Source organism: Rattus norvegicus, chromosome 8 (genome assembly GCF_021556685.1).
Source record: "Rattus norvegicus strain SHRSP/BbbUtx chromosome 8, alternate assembly SHRSP_T2T, whole genome shotgun sequence".
Classification (NCBI taxonomy): domain Eukaryota; kingdom Metazoa; phylum Chordata; class Mammalia; order Rodentia; family Muridae; genus Rattus; species Rattus norvegicus.
This window is the reverse complement of record NC_141541.1, coordinates 11,042,041-11,058,355: the sequence shown is the minus strand read 5'-3', so window position 1 is coordinate 11,058,355 and position 16,315 is coordinate 11,042,041. Positions and strand designations below refer to the sequence as shown.

General features: G+C 43.1%; 1 long non-coding RNA gene and 1 pseudogene across 4 annotated transcripts in view; both read left to right on the top strand.

Moving 5' to 3' along the window:
• The window catches only part of LOC102556477 (uncharacterized), a 67,478-nt gene that overhangs the window by 44,820 nt on the left and 6,343 nt on the right, over positions 1 to 16,315 (top strand). For 3 of the 4 annotated variants that reach the window (XR_015627047.1, XR_015627046.1, XR_015627050.1), the window contains one exon: positions 15,079 to 15,187. The exons of the other annotated variant lie outside the window; for it this stretch is intronic. This is a non-coding gene — a long non-coding RNA (uncharacterized LOC102556477). The remainder of the gene's footprint in view (positions 1 to 15,078; positions 15,188 to 16,315) is intronic. 4 annotated transcript variants of the gene reach the window in all.
• On the top strand, positions 11,069 to 12,015 carry LOC148003935 (galectin-8 pseudogene; annotated as a pseudogene).

The window sequence follows — 16,315 nt, the reverse complement described above, 5'->3', positions numbered from 1 at the left end:
TCCATTCCAGGAAGCAATATAAAAGTGGAAGGCAAGAACCAACTGTACGAAGTTCTCCTGTGACCTTCCACATGCATGCTGTGGCACACATGTCTATGCACACATACACATCAGGGACATATATGCATGACTCAAGCACATATTGATAATAAGTAAAAGATTAAAAGTCTCCAAACCAAAGCCACTTGACTTCAGGGTTAAGGAATAGGGAAAGTCCTGTGGTCAAATGCTGCTGGTAAGGGTGGGGAGGAAGTTTCTGGTCTCATTTCTTCCATTTCTATTGTGAAGCACAAACCATACATTTATGAGCTCCAGTGTTCTTCAAGGCTTCATGGGAGGATTCATTGAAAAAGGGAGTAACTTGTGTCCCAAGTAAATACCCCTATAGAAACAGAAACCCCAGAGCCAACTCAAGAGACAGTGTGTATCTACAGAGACGCACATCTGTCTACTTGCTGCTTCACAGACTGCCTGCATCCATCCCTTCTAGCTACAAGTTCAAGTAAACCCCTTAACTTCTCTGAAATTCCATTTTATCATCTGGAAGATGAGGGCAGTAATGGTTTCTATGTTGAAGGGATTGTCACAGGCACTCTCTGTATCCTGTCTAGCACAGGAACGATCCAGGAGATGCCAGGTCTTGTTTGGTCTGCAAACCAAAAGCCATCTGACTGTAGTTCAGTGATCAAATTCTGTCAGTAAGGGTTGGCTGGTTGTTGAACTAGGTTCTCACTTTGTAGCTAAGGCTACTCCTGGAGTTATAGCCATTCTCTTGCCTCACCCTCCCAAGTCTCAGAAATTACAAGTTTGAGACACAACACCTTAATAGCTTAATATGAGTTCTTTAAATACAATTCCTGGGTCTAGTTTCTCTCAGGTTCATGTTTTTCACAGGGTGTTCCCCAGACTTAGAGGAACAAGCCTCTGTGATGGTTTGAAACTGTTATAAATATCAATCATGAGTGCCAGTAAAAACTAACATTTTAACAACCTCATCGTCTTTACATTTTTTCCTCCATCTTTATTAACTTGGGTATTTCTTATTTACATTTCAATTGTTATATATTTTTATTATATGAATTATTCTCACCACTGACAAGGCAATATTCTAGGAGTATTATATAGCATTTATTACAAAGGAGTGTGGTCATTATCATACCCATTTTATATACGGGAAAGGTGAAGTCGCAGGACACAAAACTAGTAACTGGCCATCAGTGTTTGGTTCTAGGCAGTGTGGACCCAAAATCTGTGCTGCCTTATCAATCACTTATTTTCCTTTCAGTTTTGATCTGTGACTGTGGATATGTGGTATGTAACATTTGTAAATGTGTGGGTACAGGGGTGTGCACCCCTATGTGGATTCTAAAGGTCCATCAGGTGTCCTAACTTGGGTGCTCACCAACTTCAGTTTTTGAGACAAGATCTCTCACAGAACCTGAAGTTCAGCCATTGGACTAAACTGTTAGCCAATGGGCTTCAGAGGTCCACCTGTCTCTACCTCATCTCCTTCCTCAGAGCTGGAGTTACAGGCACTCACTAACACTCAGCTTTTTGCTTGGGTTCTAGGAACCCTAATGTAGGTCCTTAATGTTTCTGCAGCAGGCAGTTTAGCCCTGCCCATCTCTTGGCCTTACTAAGTAATAGTAAGAGCTGTATATATTCCTGTATATATGCTTAACCAGAGCTTTGAGTATTTAAATACCTAGGAAACTTTAGAAAAGTAACTATAAGACTTACAGAAAATCAGATGAATATTTTAAATATTTTACAAAGCCTGGGGGTATAATTGAGTGGTAAAATATTTGCCTATAATGCATGAGGTCCTAGGCTCAATTACCAGTCATCCTCCTTACCCAACCCACACAAATACCAATAGAGAGAAAACACTAAATAAAGAACACAGTTTAAAAATTACATTGAAAGGGGACAGGTTGAGTGGCCTGTGCTCCTGGCAGCCTTGTGAGCACGGCTTATGGACAGGGAAATCCCAGCACTGCTGGCGGAACCCTCGACCATTTCATAGTAAGACATCAGTAAGACTAGTGAGGAAGTTGGGAATTTCCAGAGGCAAAAGCTAAATGAAAGCAGAAATACAAAAATGTCAGTCAAATCGACTTTCACTGTGGGGATATTTGAGGACAAACCACTATCTGACTTTTAGAGTCTTGGTTTTAATTTTATATTTGTTTTTCTGAGACATAGTTTTGGGTGGCTCAGGCTGGCCTCAAACTTGATATGAAGCTAAGGATAGACTTAAATTTCTAAAAGACTATTTCATGTATTTTTAAAGATTTATTTTCTATGTATATGTCTGTGGCTTTGTTGTACATGTGAGTACTTTGCCCTTGGAGCCTAGAAGGGATCCCAGGTTCTTTGGAAGAACAGCAACTATGGTTAATCTCTGAACCAGCTCTCTAGTCCCAGTATTTATTTATTTTTAAACTTTATTTGTGTGTGTGTGTGTGTGTGTGTGTGTGTGTGTGTGTGTGTGTGCGTGCATGCACATGTGTGCTATACACATTCATGGAGATCAGAAGACAATATTTATTGGTTCTCTCCTTTCACTATGGGTTTTGTAGGTTGAACTTCATGCCCTTACACTGAACTTCTGATCTTCCTGCCTCCGAATCCAAGTTCTGGGATCGCCAAGCTCAATTTATGCAGTGCTGGTGGTAATAACCATGGCTGAGCGTATGCTAGGCTGGAACTCGACCAACTAAGTTATGTAACAGTCTGTCGTTTGAAATACTTGAGGGGATGGGGTCATGATATCAGGCTCACCTGAGATAAGTTGTTGAAAAGCAGAATCCCAACAAATGTGGAAGATTCAAAGATTTTCATGTTGGCATCCTAAGAAGAGTTCTTTCCTCAAGAGGCCAACTATTTACCATGACCCATCAGTTTTCCACCTAACCATTGTTCAGGGTTGTAACCCTTGAGCTCTTGACCTTATCATTAGTGATTCTTAGCAGTTAGAGTTTCCTAGGAGTCTGAGACTTCTTCCACCAGTCGGTGACTTCCAGTCTCTCTCCATATCCTCTGTGCTGTGAACCCTCCTGTTAGTCTCCCTCTGCCATTGTGGATGGATGGACTCATCCATGTCTGATGGACTGAGCTCCTGCTCTGCCTGTCCCCTGCTTGTGATGACCATGACGCTCCCGTCCTTCAGGTTTTCCTCAAGCACTGCTTCTTCTACATTATTTCCTCTGAATTAAATTTATCCTTCTTTGTTTGTAGTTTTGAGGCAGGATCTTTTCTGTAGCCCAGCTAACATTTGGGACATCAAACCCTGCAGAAGCACTGAAGCGTTAAGCACTGTGTTATTGTTAACAGGGCTTATGGTCAGAGCCTGGACCTTGGCAGCCATGACAAGCTAGGCTTAGTCACCAATCCTCAGTGGGTCAACTAAAGAGTCAGGCAATGAGAAATGCAGAGAAAGGTAAGAGGCGTGTGAGGCTGAAGAGACCTGGTCAAGATGTGGGCATGCCTGTCAGTCCTGTCAAGTGAGTTGAGTGAGAAGGCTGTGAGGTCACTTCCTGTCTGTCCTCCAAGGTGAGCTGCTGATGAGAAGGCAATTTTCTCTTCCGGTTGGTGCCAGTCCACAGCCTTTTCTACTCCCAACATGAGACTGGGACAGACAGATGGCTAGTGAGTGAAGCCTCTTTTGTTCCATGAAGAACAAAGAACTTCGAAGTTCACTGAACACTCCAATCCTCAGGTCAGCAGTTCCTACTACTCATTGTTCTATCACAGCAGGAAGACAAACGCAGGTAGAATAGACCTATTCCAAGCCAGCCCTGAGGAGACAAGAAATTCTCCGCCACAGATCTTGACCAGGGAGTTTTAGGACAAGAAGAACTTTCAGAGGAAAAAAGGGGAAATGGCTATGAAATGAGTCATTAATGCACAACTGTTAAAATGTTTGGGAAGTGATGGGAAAACATACTTTCTGTCCTCCAAACAATTGATTGTTTTGATCTCAATTCCAAACAATTATACTGAGGGAGGCCAGGTTACTAAATGGAGAATCTGTTTCAGTCTTTCAGTCCTTGCTGGGACACACTACAATGCTTAGTTAATATTTGCATGAGACAGGAAAGGAATTCCAGTGTGGTTACAGAAGGGGCTGTGAGAGGTGCCAATGTATCTCATGTAGTAAATATTAGTGGAAGAACAAATGTTAATGTTTAGTACAATGCCCTTGTATTTATACTTACTAAAAAGGTTATACCCTGATTTTCAAATACTAGCTTGAGCTGGTTTCTTCTGCTATGTTTCTATCTTCTAAAAAGTTAGCTAGAAAACTTTTCCTGTTTTTTTTTTCTCTAAATAATTATATATACTGTGTACTATATATCTTCAAACACATAAACCTTGACAGATTAAAAACATTAACTTAAGAATTAAGAATGGCCACTCAGATGTCTGTGGTCTTTGCTGCAGCCTGAAGCTATTGATGTTCATGGGCCCTGTTGCCACTGGGAGCTAGACTCATCTGAGTGACCTGCACTGTCCCCTGGGTCCATGGTGATGGCTGGGCCTATGCTGCTACAGACAGCCATGTCTGGGTCTGTGGGTTTACTCTAGCCAGGTCTGTGCTCTATGCTGTGGCCTGAAGCTATATTGATATCTATGATCTCAGCTATATCAGAGGGCCTTATCTGGGTCTGTGGCCTTGCAGCAATTGGGAGCCCTGTTTGTTTTCTGTGCTGACCTGACACTAGGAACCCTGTGGAGGCCCACGATTCATGTTCCCGAGAACTGTAAAGAGCAGATGAGCTACTTTGGCAGTGATATGGATGACAGAAGATGCACAGTAGAGAAAGAGGGACGTGAAAGATTTCTGTGACAACCCTTACCCTCACCCCAGTGCCCCTCCCTCTACTCTAAATTAGTAACAGCTTAAACAGGAACCCATGGAAAAGAACTCTTAAGAATGTAATAAGTGTTGCTCTTCACAAAAGATGGCTTCCGGCAAGGGTGCAGGAGGGATCTATGGATGTGAAATTCCCAAAGAATCAATAAAATTTATGTTGGACACCCCTGCCCCACTAACCCCCCAAACCAAAACTAAACCCAAACCAAAACAACAAAACACACACAAAAACAAAACACAAAAAAATGTAAGGCCTTGTACTTTTGTCAAGTAGATTTGGGGGCAGGATGCTAATATTAGTTTAAATTATTTCATGGGTCCCAAGTCACATTTGTATTTGAACAAGCAGCCTATGGTATCTGCTAAAAAAAATGTTAATTTCCTTTCCAAGTGTTCCCAGAAATAAAGTCTATTCTTAATTCCAAGGTGATATAAAATTAGGCTGCAGGCTAGACTGGGGGAGGGGTTGGCCCGCAGATCTTGTGTCCACTGGGAGAGGAGCGTAGAGGCAGTCACTAAAAGAGTGCCTGAGGGGAGTCAGTCACTTTGTGTTTATTAAGATCATTGTGATCTGAGGGCGTGTATTGGGATTGAACAAATTCAGAAACATTTGATAGTTTAAGCATGAGAAAAAGACTGAGCTGAATCAGAGGTAGAGAAGAACATTTTAAAGTGACCTTGGGTACTGAGTCACTGGGAGGCCGGGTAGCACAGGTGCTAGCCTGTGCTTTTGGCATCTGAAACTTTCGTAAGTCATGCAAAGGCATGTTTAATGGGCTGTCATATGTGTGAGTTCTACTGTGTACTGAAAGCACAGCCGGAGAGTCCTAAGCAGGTAGCTCGTGGCTTCTCTGTGTTAGTTTTGTTTCCTGTTGTTGTGATAAAATATCATGACAAGGGAACTTTATGGAGGAAGAGCTTATTTGGCTCACAGTTCTGCATTACAGTCTATCATTGCAGAGAAGGCAAGGCAGGGGTTGGAAGCAGCTTATCATATCCATGGTTAAGAGCAGAGAGAATTGAAGCATATGAATTTGCATTGAGCCCACATTTTCCTTTGTATAGTCTGGGACCCAAACCCAGGGAAAGATGCTGCCCACCTCTAGGCCCACATCAATCAATTAATAGAATTAAAATGACCCCCCACAGACAAGTTCTCAGATAAACCTGATCTAGCAGTCCCTCACTAAGACTGTCTTCCCAGGTGATTTTAGATTGTCTCAAGTAGACAACTAAAATGAACTTTCATCCTGCATCATTTGAAGGGTCAGCTAAGGAGGAGGAAGCCCTTGCATCCTCTTAGCATCTTAGCTCTGAGAATTACTACACCAAGATGGGCGAGTCAGGAGAGATAGCTCTGGAGTCGAGCCCTGGCAACCTGGCCCAGCTCTTGAGGCCAACCACAGAGTTAAGGCTGGTGTGTGGCATGAGGGCCAAGGGGGCTCTTGAACATCTGTAAGGGGAGGGCTGTGGATGAAGCTCAGTGGTAGAGCATTTGAGTAGCATGTTCAAGGCTGGCTTGATCCCCAGTCCCATGATGGTCTGCCAAGAGAATGAAGGGTGTGTGTGTGTGTGTGTGTGTGTGTGTGTGTGTTATGAAGGTGTGAAGGTTGTATCTTTTTTTAAACAGATTTTATTGTCTACTAGATTTAAATTCCACATATCCTAGTTAGTATTACTATTGCTGTGATGTAACACCATGACCAAAAGCAACTTGGAGAGGAAAGGGTTTATTTGGCTTACACATCCACATTGAAGTGTAACACTGAAGCCAGGACAAGAACTTACACAGGTTAGGAATCTGGAGTAGGAACTGGTGCAGAGGCCATGGAGGAGTGCTGCTTACTGGCTTGCTCACCATGGCTTGTTGAGCCAGCTTTCTTATAGAACCCAGGACCACCAACCCAGGGATGAAACTATTCACAGTGGGCTGAGCCCTCCCGCATCAGTCACTAAATGTAAGAAATGCTCTACAAGCGGATCTCTCTCTCTCTCTCTCTCTCTCTCTCTCTCTCTCTCTCTCTCTCATTTATTTATTTATTTATTTTAAATATGAATGTAGAAGAGGACATTCATATCTCATTTTAGATGGTTGTGAACCACCATATGGTTGCTGGAAATTGAACTCAGGACCTCTGGAGGAACAGCCAGTGCTCTTAACCGCTGAGCCATCTCTCCAGCCCCTACAGGTGGATTTTAAGGAGGCATTTTCTCAGTTATGATTCCCTCCTTTCAGATAACTCTAGCTTGGATTAAGTTGACATAAGACTAGCTAGTACAACTGACCCCTTGTCAATTTGACAAGCAAACACATCACTATTAAGCTGCACCTTTCTAATTCATCCCAAGATCTCACTTTAAAAACAAAGCTAACTTTAAAAGTCCTGGTGTCTTTACTAATTCAAACAAATTAAAATTTCAGTCTCTTTAAAATATCTAATCTCTTGCTGCCTGAAGTCATGCTGGAGTCCACCAAGGGCCATGTTGCGGGTCTGTGGTCCTGCTGGATAGGGTGGGGAGGGGATCTTGATGTCCTGTGTTACCACTGAAGGCCAGGCAGATGTCTGTGGTCTCTGCTGCCACCTGAAGCCATGTTGATGTCTGTGATCTGTGCTCCCTTAGAAGGTCATGTTGATGTTTGTGGTCTGTCACTGAGGGATGTGATGATGGTCATGGCCTGTGCGGTGGCAGAAGGAAATGTTGATGTCTGTGGTCTGTGTTATCACCAGAAAACATGTGGAAGTCCATGATCTGTTCTACCCCTGACTGTAATGTTCAGGAAAACTTCTTCCGCAGTAGTACTGATGACTGCCGACTCACAGTTGAGAAAGAGAGACATAGAAGGCTTCTGTGATGACCCCCAGCCCCACCAAAAGAAACAGCTTAGACAAGAACTATTGAAGAGAACTCTTAAAATTTGTATAATGATGTTGAAGTGTAGCTCTCCACAGTAGATGGACACTGGGAGTTTGACCATGTTCCAGTAAGTATATGGGCAACACGAATTGGACTTTTTTCCTTCTCTTTGGATGGTCATAAGGATGGGGCAACAGACCTGGGAGGACTTGGAAGTAAGTGTGATTAGGGTGTGCTATGTAAAATTCCTAAATAATCAATAAAAAAATCCAATCTTAAAATGCAAAACTGTTTTTGTAAGTTCAAAGTCTTTGAGCTGTTAGACTCCTGTAAAAATATAAAACTAAGTTAAATATCTTCTACAGGAGGGAAGAACAAGGGCAAAATTACATTTTGAACCAAGTAAAACAAAACTCCAACAGTATAAGTATTTCAATGTCCAGCTATCTGGGAGTCACTCAATCCTCCAAGGAGTTTGAGTCACTAATTCAGTTCTGCTTTCTCAACACACACAGCTTGTCTTCTAGGCTTTGGCTGACTCTACTCCTCTGCTGCTGCTCTTCTTGATGGTCATTCCACAGCACTGGCAACTTCTGCTGCAACTGGAATCTTCTGCTGCAACTGGGCGGCTCTTTGACCAACAGCTTCTCATAGGCTCTCTTCTCGGTGCCAATCCTCAACTTTTTTGGCACGATTCCTTCGGTCCTCGGCCTTCTGCCACTGAGTCTGCTCCTTCACCACTGGCCTCTCCCAGCCTCTCCCAGTATCAAGCTTCAGCTGCTTCCATAATCTCTTCATGTCAAAGCCAGTACTACCTTCATGATTCTTACACAAACAAGCTGCCAGCACAATAACTTCTGGAACACAGCTTATTTGTGCTAACCTATAAAACCTTCCCAGAAGATTTCACCTTAATGATGTGTGTTTCCTCTCAATCACCCCTAATTTCTTAGCTCTAGCTGACCAGCATCAATTGTCCCACATTTACAAAAGTTTCACTTCAGTGTTGCTGGTCTCTTATTAATTAAGGCTGCCTCTTCCTTCCCAACTGACCAGAAAGACAGAATCCCAACTCAAAATAGCAAATGTCTCTGATAGAGTCTAAGTTTTCTCTGGAAGCTTCCAGGTCTCCATCTTCTGCACTGCTCACAATATTCTTACCTTCCAAGCTCACACAGAACAACCTACTGAGCCCTCGACACTCAAAGGGTTTTCTAGACCAAACTTCCAAAGATCTTCCACAATCTTCCAGAAAACATGGTTGGATCTATCATAGAAATATCTTACTCCAGGTACTAACTTCTATCTTAGTTAGGGTTTCTATTGCTGTGATGAAACACCATGACCAATAACAGGTTGGGGGAGAGGATTTATATGTCATACTCTTGTACATCATAGTCCATCAGTGAAGGAAGCCAGGGCATGAACTCAAACAGGGCTGCAACCTGGAGGCAGGAGCTGATGTAGATACCAACAAGCCAGGGATGGAACTACTCACAATATGCTGGGCTCTCCCTCATCAATCACTAATTAAGAAAATGAATGCCTTACAGCTGGATCTTATGGAGGCATTTTTCTTATTTAAATTCTCCTCCTTTCAGGTAACTCTAGTTTGTGTATCAAGTTGATACAAGACTAGCCAGTATACCAACAGGTTTGGTTTTCTTCCCCCCACCCCTCCTCCCTCCCTCTCTCCCTCCCTCCCTCCCTTCCTCCCTCCCTTCCTTTGCTTTCAGGGTGTGTGTGTGTTAAGCATGTGTACACATGTGTTCATACATAGAGAGAAACTATGCATGTTCCCAAGGAGTCACTCACCTTGTTGTTTTGAGACATTGACCTTCATCTCTCTTACTAGGCCAGGTTGGCTGTCAGGGAGCTCAGGGTTTCATCTGTCTCTGGCTTCTCCACATTGGGCTTACAAGCATATGCTGCCAGCTCAGCTTTTTTACTTGGATTCTAAAGACTAAATTCATGTCTTCATGATTCCTGACAAGTTCTTTATTGGCTGATCCAAGCTCAAGCTTGTTAGATCATCACCTTTCTTTTGACACGCAGTTGCCAATCAATCATGGGTGACACATGACTAAAAATGTTCTGCCAGCTGTGAAGCCCTACCCCTGTCACAAGCTCTACCTGCCCCAAGGTTCCACCCTTACCTCATTCTTACTCATCTGTTCACCCAGTGAGGTCTGATCTGTCTGCATCTGCAGCATCCTGTCAGTTGGGCAGCATCTAGCAGTTTCCACGATAGTTAGTATACCAAATGCAGAGTATTTTATAAAGCTCTGAAACCCAGTGCCCAGGGCACTGTGGATTAGATGACCCAAGTACTTGTGTCTGCTGTTTTACTGATTGCCAGGTGACTATGGGGAACAGAGTTTGGCACTTCCCCTTTCTAAACTCATAGACTTTGTCCCCACACCTCCAAAGTGCCTTGAGTCTAGGTAAGCATTTCTCCCTCTTGATCTTTCACCCACCCCCCATTTTTTTTTCTTTTGGTGGTACCTCAGATCCACAACCTGAAAAACTTGTTCCTCTTTGCTCCAGGGAAGGGAGGCTTAGTTTTTCAAAGAGAAGGGAACACATTTGCATTTCACTTCTTAGCTCATCAAACGAAGGAGGGGAAATGAAAAGATTGCCTGCTGAAATGGGGTGTGCCTGTCCCAGGTTCAGCGAGTCAGAGAGGAAGATTAGCAAGAGCATGGAAGGAGGAGGGACCAGAAGACGGGACAAGCATTGGGACATGCTGTGGCTCAAGGTGTGGTCTGTGAATTTGAGCTTCCCTGATTTTCTGTGTAGATCATGGAGTCCAGAGTACCTCCAGTTCTATTGCACACAGAAGGGATTGGGTGCAGGGCCTGGGCACTGTGTTCTGGCCTCTTGTGTACTTTCTTACCTCCAGTTAAGATGGTTTTGTGATTCTGTTGGGGGTTGAAAGTGGATGCCAAGGTCTTTGTTTTCATTTGTAGTTTGCTGAGACTAGCTGTTGGTTCTCGTCTTTAACAGCTTTTAAGTTAGTAATATTTCACTTGTTCTTTAAACTGGGAAGAGAAGTAAATGTTAAGATTCCCATTCTATTCTTAGGGTACCTGCAGCTAAAAAATCAAATGACTTTAGTACAACAACACAGCTAATATTCGACCCTAACCCATATCAGTTATGCAGGTTCTCCAAGTGTTCAAGGGTGACATTTAAGAATGAAAGACAGAGAGCACCAACAGTGTCTGGCAAGGGACACATGTCAGAGCGCAGAACCTACCACCACCTGGCTAGGGACAAGTTTTTACTTTGAGTAATCCTTAAATGAAGAGTGGGATGAAAGAGAGACTCCAATTAACAATATCAATAAGTTGAAAAAGAAAAATGTTGTCCTTAAATAACCTACAAAATATCATCTATAACTCGACAATCTCCTAGGTCGGCACCATTACTAAGCAGTTGAAGCCTGGCTCTTTGACTGTAATCCGTGGACATGGTCCTAAAGATTCCAGGTACATGGCAACAACCTGAAGCCAAGAGCTGATGTGGCCCTTCCACTTTAACCCTCGCTTCAAAAGATCCAACCACATTGTTTGTAACACACTGACCCATGAGAATTGGGGCTGGGAGGAGATCACCTATGACATGCCCTTCAGAAAATAAAGTCCTTTGAGACTGTGATCATGGTGCTAAAGAACAAAGTCCAGGTGGCTGTGAATGGAAAGCACATTCTGATGTATGCCACAGGATCAGTCCAGAGAAGGTAGACACAGTAGGCATCTATGGCAAAGTGAACATTCACTCCATCGGGTTCAGATTCAGCTTGGATTTACAGAGCATGGAAACATCTACTCTGGGACTGACACAGATAAGCAGAGAAAATAGACAAAAGTCTGGCAAAGCTTCCGTTGAGCCTGCCATTTGAAGCAAGGTTGAATGCTTCCACTGGCCCTGGACAAACTGTTGTCATTAAAGAAGAGGTGAATACAAATGCCAGAAGCTTTAACATTGACCTAGTGGCAGGAAAATCAAGGGATATCGCTCTGCCCTTGAACCCATGCCTGAATGTGAAAGCATTTGTAAGACATTTTGTTCTTCAGGATGCTTGGGGAGAAGAGAGAAATATTACCTGCTTCCCAGAACTCTTTGAGATGATAATTTACTGTGACGTCCAAGAATTTGAGGCTGCCATAAATGATGTGCACAGCCTGGAGTACAAGCACAGATTTAAAAACCTCAGCGGCATTGACACACTAGCAGTTGGTGGTGATATCTGTTTGCTGGATGTAAGGAGCTGGTAGGTATCATGACTACCAATACCCTGGAAATACAAAATGGCTTATCCGATGCTGGCCATGTCAAATGCATCTCGCTTTCACTACATTGTTATATTGTGAAGTTGAGCTCGCACAACATCAAGTACTATTGGTGTTGTCAGGCCTGGCCATGCAGTGTGGCTACCTCTACATTCTGAGGAACAGATCCGGAGCAATCACAGCTCACTGCCAGCGAGGCTCTGCACACTGGGTCCCTCTTATAAAACCTCACTCAACAAATATTTAAGTGCCTAATATACTACGTATACTAGCTAATAGGGAAGGTAATCATACTTCCTGTGTACATTCTCTGAGCTGGCCAGACATGGTAGTGCACAGAACTTGTGTGGTCCTTGTTTTCTGGTACTCATGTGTCACACGACCAGCTTCTGGTCTCCTAATGTAGAGTCTTCCTGCTGGCATTGCATTTACCCCATGAGGGAGGGGCCTTTGTAGTTAAGGTCAGAAAAATATACTAATGGATGGAAAACACTAGTTCCCCAGTAATCCTTTTCACAACCAATATCCTATCATATCTTATAATTGAAGAGTGCATAACATGTATTTAGCTCTCACTGCTTTAAATTTTATAAAATATATGATGCTGAACACAGCAGAAAAATTGAGGCCAAAACCCTGAATTATGACAGTACAAGTGTTCTGCTTCAAGCAGATTTCTATTTGGTCCATGAGAGGTAGGTCTGAGTGGGTTTCCTGTAGCTTATAAATTTACAAAAGAGATAACAACATAAGTTAACAACATGAACAGTCTTTAAGATGAGCTTTTTGTGGAGCAGAAGGAACAAAAAGGTGTTTTTCCTTCTGAATGTACATAATGAAAAACACTTTTAAGTTTAGTTAAAGGGCAATCAAAGAAAACTTAAAATTTGAATTTGTGACTTTTGTGGAATAGATAATTCGTGAACTGAGAAGTGACCCACCTTGACTTTAAGCAATATGAGGCATTTGGCTCTCCAGTCAGTCCACAGTGTTTCTCAGTGGTTTCCATAACACAATCCAGACAATTTCTCATAGCTGTGTCCATTATCTTCTGAGACCTTGGGGGGTAATCTGTTAGACTTTGGGTATATTAATAATTAGCAGACTTCCGAGATTGAGAGCTGTATCAATTGGTCATATCTGAGTTAGACAACTTGTGTTTATTAAATTACTGACTTGAGAATGTATATAGTAAATATAGCACCCAATAATTTAGTAGCAGTAGCAAAAATCATTTACCAGGCAGGATGGGAATGAACATCTTAATGGTTAAGTAACCTTGACAGGTTGCATAGTATATAGGAAAACACATTTTGCATTAAGCACTTGGCTTAGAGTTGGTGTGAACCAGAATAGGAGAGCTGGCAGCAGTGGCATGAGATCATGGGGACAGAAAGTAAGTGTGCGACAGCACTCTGTCACACCCCCTGCTGTCGCTCACAGTTCCCTTGGTGGGTGGTTACTATGCCAGGTATACACATCCCAATGCTTCCTGCCACCACACACTCTCTTGAATTCAATTCAGTCCCCCATGAAAGAACACACCACACAATAACCTCTAATCCAATTGATAAGATATAATTTGCCCATCTAGACAGCGCAAAACCCTGTACACACCCACCCCTTAAAAATAGTCATAACCTTTATCTATGCGCAGAGAAAAATCTTAACATCTGGTGCCATGTTCTCCCAGCTCCTCTCCTCACTCTGGCGCTCTCTCTTTTGCTTCTCTCTCCCTTCTAAAACCTCTGCTCCCACCTCCCTTCCTTCTTGTCCAATGACAGGCCTCATTTTATCTTGTCTGCCTTCACCTGCATAATGACATCAACCTTCATCATCGAGTCTTGGTAGAAGGCAGTGTGCCTTGCCTCCCTCTGTAGATGTGGGAGATGTGTGTAGAGAGGGCCCGAATGCTCCCGACTGTCAGGAAGATAAGATAATGGACAAACCTGCTCTTTGCATTTTCATTTTGTTGTAGCTAAATGTTTCCTAAAATATTAATGGAAAATTCTGCAAAGAATGTTAAGTTAAATAATTTTTATTACAACATTTTGTTACAATCTTTCTTCCTTAGGAATTACTGCACTTTAAAATAAGATTATTTTAATTATGCCTCTCTCTCTGTCCGTGTGTGTGTGTGTGTGTGTGTGTGTGTGTGTGTGTAAATCTGCAGATTCCAGAAGAATCGGATCTCCTTGGAGCTGGAGTTTTTGGCAGTTGTGAGCCTCTGATGTGGGTGCCAACTTGCCTCTTTGCCAAAGATATATGAGCTCTTAACTGCGGAGCTGTCCATCTTCCTAACCCCAACTTCTTCATTTTTAAAAAATGGTTCTGGGGACCAAGTTTAGAGGGCTTCAAACACTTTGGAAGCCAGTTTGTCCTCAATCTGTTAATATCTTACTGAGGCTAGTTTTCAGATTTAATGTTACTGTGGTTGTGTGTATGTGTGTGTGTGTGTCTCTGTGAGTGTGTGTGTGTGTGTGTGTGTGTGTGTAAAAACATGGTTGTGTTAAGGATTGATACCACCTGCAGCTTCAGCTGTCTCCAAAGGATAAGGGCGGAGACAAATGTGATCTTTTTTAAAACATGATTTATTTGGTGTGTGTATATGATAGTGTATATTATGAAGATGTGGGTGTGGACGTGCATGTGGAAGTCAGAGAATGTCTCTATACTTGACTAACATTCCTCTTGTCTACCCTTCATGTCTTGCCAGGGAAGCACTGGGTTTACAGACATGCACCCCCTCATCAGCCTTCTCATTTGGATTCTCGGGTGGACACTCAGGCAGTCAGTCTTACGAGGCATGCACCTTCTACACATGCTCCTCATTCATGTGTGGTCTTAACACAGACAGAAAATTCTCCTTTTCGGGACTCTGGATCTAGTAGGTGGCAAATGGGGATTCCCTGTTGGGCAGTGTTATTATTCACACAGGAATCCCAAGTGAGTTCATATTCTTTGCCTGTTTTTCTGGCCTTCTCTCTGATTCTGTGAACATTTACTAAGAAATGGCACATTTTCTAAGAAATTTCACTTCTTCCTTAGGTTAGAACCTGTTACTCTGTCTTGCTATCAAGAAATTGGAACTGAGAGAATTGGTGTATTGGTGGAAAGTTTGTCTAGCATGTTCCATCTCCAATACCTCGTCAACCAGGTATGGTGATAACAGCACCCAGAAGGTTCGAGAAAGAGGGAGAGATTCAAAGTCCTTGTGTCATAATGAGTTTGAGGCCAGCCTAGACTACAGAAGACACTGCTTCAATACACAGCAGATACGTACCACACCCCAAACCTGTCTTTCGCCACTGTTGTGCCTGAGTCTTTCCTCATCACCAAGTCTAAACTGACTAAACTTGTACAAATGACTCAGCAAAGGACAGCACAGATTTAAAAAGCCTACTGTAAACCAGGTGTGGTGGTTCACGTTTTTAATACCAGCACTTGGGAGACAGAGGTGGGCAGATCTCTGTGAGTTTGAGGCTAACCTGATCTAGCAGAGACCCTCTCTGAAACAAACAAAAACAATAAGACAAGGCTATCATTCTCTGTGGGAGAATCAACCTCAGGGCTTGCATTTCTAGCTGCACTGTTTCTTTCACACTTAACTCCCTGGCCTTAATTATTACCCCCACTGACCTCCTTTTGTATTGGGAATCAAACCCATGACCTCATACTATAGGCAAATACTTAACCATCAAGCTACATTCACAGCTGTTCTGAAAATTTTTTTCCTGTGGGAGATGTAAACAGTGCCCCCCCTCCTTCCTGAGGACCAACAGGCTGAGGTGCAAATCCACTAAAGTTCATTCTGGGAACCCTACAGACCAATGACAGGAGTACAGGTAGGAGCATGGGTGGCCTAATACAGCTCTGGTGGGTGGTCTCTACCTAGCATGCACAATGACACTGCATGTCCAGGCAGAGGGAGCCCTCTCCCTGATGCTTCCTCTCCTGTACTCTTCCTGCTCCCCACTGGGACTATGTGCACACTGGTTGCAGGGGTGGATGGATACCCATGGTGCTTTCTATCTCCTTCTGATGAGGGTCCCATGGTGCTTTCTATCTCCTTCTGTGAGGGACTTGTCAGCAGTCAGGACTGCTGTGATGGTTGCTTTGGAAGTGCCTCACCTGAACTCCTGGGGACATTGGCAGTTTTCCTGGGAGAATAGTCCTACACCAGTCCATAATTTCTTGTCTCTTCCTCACCGATGAAAGCTTCAGAAGGCACAGCAGACCACAGCTGACCCTTAGATAGACGTGGGCCAGAGTGCCTATTTCCTTC